A 6,000-nucleotide genomic window follows, 5' to 3' on the forward strand; every position below is an offset into this window, starting at 1 on the left:
TCACATACATACATGACCACTGGAAAAACCATAGCCTTGACTAGACGGACCTTGGTTGGCAAAGTAATGTCTCTGCTTTTTAGTATGCTATCTAGGCTGGTCATAACTTTCCTTCCAAGGAGTAAGCGTCTTTTAATTTCATGGCTGCAATCAGCATCTGCAGTGATTTTGGAGCCCCAAAAAATAAAGTCTGACACTGTTTCCACTGTTGCCCCATCTATTTCCCATGAAGTGATGGGACTAGATGCCATGATCTTTGTTTTCTGAATGTTGAGCTTCAAGCCGACCTTTTCACTCTCCTCTTTCACTCTCGTCAAGAGGCTTTTGAGTTCCTCTTCACTTTCTGCCAAAAGGGTGGTGTCATCTGCATATCTGAGATTATTGATATTTCTCCTGGCAATCTTGATTCCAGCTTGTGTTTCTTCCAGCCCAGCGTTCCTCATGATGTACTCTGCATATAAGTTAAATAAGCAGGGTGACAATATACAGCCTTGAAAAACTCCTTTTCCTATTTGGAATCAGCCTGTTGTTCCATGTCCAGTTCTAACTGTTGCTTCCTGACCTGTATAGAGGTTTCTCAAGAGGCAGGTCACGTGGTCTGGTATTCCCATCTCTTTCAGAATGTTCCATAGTTTATTGTGATCAACACAGTCAAAGGCTTGGCATATTCAATATATATGGTAAACCCAACAGTAACAGCAAAAATAAAAAAATATATATATATATACATACATATTAGAATACATCCTTTTTTCCTTATCAGACACTTAAGAAAGAAAGAGAAGTCGCTCAGTCATGTCCAACTGTTTGCGACCCCATGGACTATAGCCTAAGTCTATCTACACATGAAACATTTTTCTTTCCTTTCTCATAAAAATGATCTTAATATTACTAACACTCTGTATTTTATTGAACTTTTCCAGATATGTGGGCAATTTTCCCATATAAGAACTTAGAGTCTAATTGTTTTAATGGCCATTTATACTTTAGAATTATAAATAATGTATTTAACCATTCCTTCATTATATAATATTATATTGTTCCACATTTGATCTTAACATTTTAAGAATTTAAAAATAACATTTTATCACTTCAGTTTCTACCACTGAGAAAAAGCAATTTTTTTTTTTTTATATATTTGATCTGTCACAGGCTAGAGATAAACCAGTCTCCAAAATTATCCCACAGATCACAGATTTTTAATACATTACCAATAAAGCATGAATGGTCATGCCCCATGAACTCTCATCAATAGTGATAAATATAAAATGATTTAATTATGGCATTCTAATTTAAAAGGTGTTTTGTTTTAGCTTTAATTTTCATTGCTGCAATTATAAGCAAAATTAAACCTTTTTCTCTATTTATTGTTGTGGTAGTTAAGTTACTAAGTAGTGTCAACTCTTGCAACCCCATGGCCTGTAGCCCACCAGGCTCCTCTGTCCATGGGATTTTCCAGGCAAGAATACTGGAGTGGACTGCCTTTTCCTTCTCCAGGGGGTCTTCCTGACCCAGGGATTGAACCTAGATCTCCCGCAATGCAGGCAGATTCTTTACCAACTAAGCTACCGGTCTATGTATTAATGATACGATTTTTTATGTGAATTACCTGTTTGTATTATTTTGTAATATATGTGATCATGTTGTGTGTGTACATATACACATAGTAATAAAACAAAACAAAATGAAAGAAAACTCTGCTAGTCAGTGCTTTATTACCCATAATTACTGAGCATTTATTCAAATGATGTTTTTTATACTGGGAAAATTAACATTTTGTTATTTTATTTTTTCTCACAATTATTCCCACCTCATATATGCGTTCATAACATTTCCACCTACAGGAGCAAGCCCTATTTTTAATAAAATCTAGATTTGTAGATGCTTGACTTTGCTCTTATAGCCATTTGTGCTGATTTAGTGAAGTGTACTCAATGTGCTTAGACAAAATGTTTTCTGACAGAAAAAATAATATTGTTTCCATCTAAAATGCTTTTTCTCAAGGTAAAAATAGCCAATTTCAGTCTTTCTTTAGGAAAAAAAACGAAAACATAGCATTTATATAATAACAATGTGAAAGTCAGAGGGGTGGCTTACCAGGCTGTATTTCTGGGAGACTTCCTAAAGCCAGAGTTTCCAGTCATATAGGGCCAGTTAAGTCCTTCATCTTCTTTAGGTAGATAAATTGAGTGCTGTGCACTTTGCTGTGCAGGAAACTTTTAAATGAAAACATAAAAAAAACCAAAAAACTTAAAAGTATCTTGGTTGCTATGAGTGAAAATCAAATGAGAGCCTTGAAATTTTTATTAATGAAAAGGGCTTACATGGAAGCTGATATTGTCCTAGAAAATGTTTGATATTATTGAATATTTACAAAGTTTTGTTATTTGATAATATTTACATAATAGCCCCTAGTCAGTTCTCCTCAGGACAGAATCTGATTTTTATCTGTATTTTATCCAATGTCATCTTTATTTGTATTTATAGTACAAATAAAAATGTTTTCTGGGTTAATTATTCTAGTGTGCTGATAAAAACTGTGAAAGAAATCACTTCTAGAGTGATATTCACAAAGGTAAATTTATTTTTAGAAAAACTAACATTGTGACTAAGAGAATAAGAGAAAATATAAATGTAAATAGTAAATAAAAAGTAAGTATAAATGTAAATAAAAGTAAATATAAAGAATAAATATATATTCTACATGTTTTTATGTAGAACATATATTATGCATGTCATGCAGTTGCAAAAATAACTGCTAAAAATAATAACTACCATTAAACTGTCTGAATATTCTTTCATAATTTCATTCATCAATATGAAAGGCAACTATGGTTTTGGAATTTTCTCTATTAAAAATAAATGTAATGCAATATTCAAGCACTAAACCCTGGAGTCACTAGAATCAGACTTCTTGGTCTAATTATTATGCAATTTACTTAAATGACTAAATTGCAACCTTACAAGGTTATTATTGTGAGAATCAAATTACATTTGTGCATAAAAATATTTAGCGAACTACTTACCACACAAGAGCTCAAGAAATGTTAGCTGTTGTTATCAATGTGATAAATAGCTGCCAGTCTCTATACAAGAAGTCTAAATTTCCTGTGACTGAAAAGGGAAAGAGAATGTTGGTAGGTGTATTACACATTTATGGGGTTGTGTATTCTGTTCCTTGAGGATATAAGGGGAAAATGCCTAGAAGGTATGCTCTAGTTTAAGATGAAAGATTACCAATAAATGAAAATTAGAACAAAGAATTAAAGGGTGAGAATGTGAATTAAGACCAGAATAGCAAGAAGAAAACCTGAGGGAGACAAAGGTTCAAGAAAGAAATGAAAATGGATATAACTTTGAAACACGTACTTTTGAAATACTGCGTTGAGAAAAAAGCAAATAAAATATATGACGCTTGTGAAATTGTATGTTTTACTGTTTGTAAATCATTTTCACTTTTTTCTAGGGTGATCGTACAATAATGATTTGAGTTTGTTAAATCAGTGGTACGCTTTCTATCTAGCAGTTGAGGGATTAGGATCTAGAAGTTGTAAGTGGTATGACCAAAGTTGTATCAAAAATTATCAGCAAGGCCTGCAATTTAATCCTATTTTTCCTTATTGCTTTTTCAAATTGTCTCTGTAAATAAATGTTACCAATACAGTTAAGTTCAGTTCGGTTCAGTCTCTCAGTCGTGTCCGACTCTTTATGACCCCATGAATCACAGCACGCCAGGCCTCCTTGTCCATCACCAACTCCCAGAGTTCACTCAAACTCATGTCCATCGAGTCGGTGATGCCATCCAGCCATCTCATTCTCTGTCGTCCCCTTCTACTCCCAGCCCCCAACCATTCCCAGCATCAGAGTCTTTCTTTTCCGGTGAGTCAACTCGTTGCATGAGGTGGCCAGAGTATTGGAGTTTCACCTTTAGCATCAGTCCTTTTAGTGAATACCCAGGATTGATCTCCCTTAGAATGGACTGGTTGGATCTCCTTGCAGTCCAAGGGACTCTCAAGAGTGTTCTCCAGCACCACAGTTCAAAAGCATCAATTCTTTGGCGATCAGCTTTCTTCACAATCCAACTCTCACATCCATACATGACCACGGGAAAAACCATAGCCTTGACTAGACGGACCTTGGTTGGCAAAGTAATGTCTCTGCTTTTTAATATGCTGTCTAGGTTGGTCATAACTTTCCTTCCAAGGAGTAAGCGTCTTTTAATTTCATGGCTACAATCAGCATCCACAGTGATTTTGGAACCCCCCAAAAATAAAGTCTGACACTGTTTCCACTGTTTTTCCATCTATTTCCCATGAAGTGATGGGACCAGATGCCATGATCTTTGTTTTCTGAATGTTGAGCTTCAAGCCAACCTTTTCACTCTCCTCTTTCACACTCATCAAGAGGCTTTTGAGTTCCTCTTCACTTTCTGCCATCAGGGAGGGTGGTGTCATCTGCATATCTGAGGTTATTGATATTTCTCCCGGCAATCTTGATTCCAGCTTGTGCTTCTTCCAGCCCAGCGTTCCTCATGATGTATTCTGCATATAAGTTAAATAAGCAGGGTGACAATATACAACTTTGACGTACTCCTTTTCGTATTTGGAACCAGCCTATTGTTCCATGTACAGTTCTGACTGCTGCATCCTGACCTGCATACAGGTTTCTCAAGAGGCAGGTCAGGTGGTCTGGTATTCCCATCTTTCAGAATGTTCCATAGTTTATTGTGATCCACACAGTCAAAGGCTTTGGCATAGTCAATGAAGCAGAAATAGATGTTTTCTGGAACTCTCTTGCTTTCTCCATGATCCAGCGGATGTTGGCAATTTGATCTCTGGTGCCTCTGCCTTTTCTAAAACCTGCTTGAACATCTGGGAGTTCACAGTTCACATATTGCTGAAGCCTGGCTTGGAGAATTTTGAGCATCACTTTACTAGCGTGTGAGATGAGTGCAATTGTGTGGTAGTTTGAGCATTCTTTGGCATTGGGATTGGAATGAAGACTGACCTTTTCCAGTCCTGTGGCCACTGCTGAGTTTTCCAACTTTGCTGGCATATTGAGTGCAGCACTTTCACAGCATCATCTTTCAAGACTTGAAATAGCTCAACTGGAATTCTGTCACCTCCATTAGCTTTGTTCGTAGTGATGCTTTCTAAGGCCCACTTGACTTCACATTCCAAGATGTCTGGCTCTTGGTCAGTGATCACGTTATCCTGATTATCTTGGTCATGAAGATCTTTTTTGTGCAGTTCTTCTGTGTATTCCTGCCACCTCTTCTTAATATCTTCTGCTTCTGTTAGGTCCATACCATTTCTGTCCTTTATCGAGCCCATCTTTGCATGAAATATTCCCTTGGAATCTCTAATTTTCTTGAAGAGATCTCTTGTTTTTCCTATTCTGTTGTTTTCCTCTATTTCTTTGCATTGATCACTGAGGAAAACTTTCTTACAGATTACCTCAAACCTTATTTTCAAATCTATCATATGCCAAGAGCTCTGTCACACACTCTACAGACCTTTTATCATTTAAGGCTTCTAATAATCTTTATATATGTCATAGAACAGATCTGAGTAAACAGAAATGTTAGCTAATCCCTAAAATATATATACCTGCTTGTAGATTATGGATCTATGGCTTGAACCCACTATATCTGACTCCAAATACATCCAACATTTTGCACTAGATCTCACAGAAGAATGGTTTCAGAGAAAGTGCTTAATATTCTTACACTCAAATCTACTATTCATTTTTGAACCCAAAGGTTTTCATTCTAAATTTTGGCTTCAATTAGAAGTAACTTTTTCTGTCAAGTCGAGTGGAACTATACATCTTTCCCATTTCTTGTGGCAAGGCAAAAAGCTGACTAATTAAATTACCCTGTTCGGATTATGAGCTTGTTCAGTACAAGAACATTTGTCTTTATTTACTACTACATCCTTCAAACTTATAATGTTTACTCAAAGAGTACTTAGATTAAAAATAGATATGGTGGAAAACTAT

This window comes from Moschus berezovskii, chromosome 1 (genome assembly GCF_049115385.1).
Source record: "Moschus berezovskii isolate FMDL1 chromosome 1, NW_MosBer_1.0, whole genome shotgun sequence".
Lineage (NCBI taxonomy): Eukaryota > Metazoa > Chordata > Mammalia > Artiodactyla > Moschidae > Moschus > Moschus berezovskii.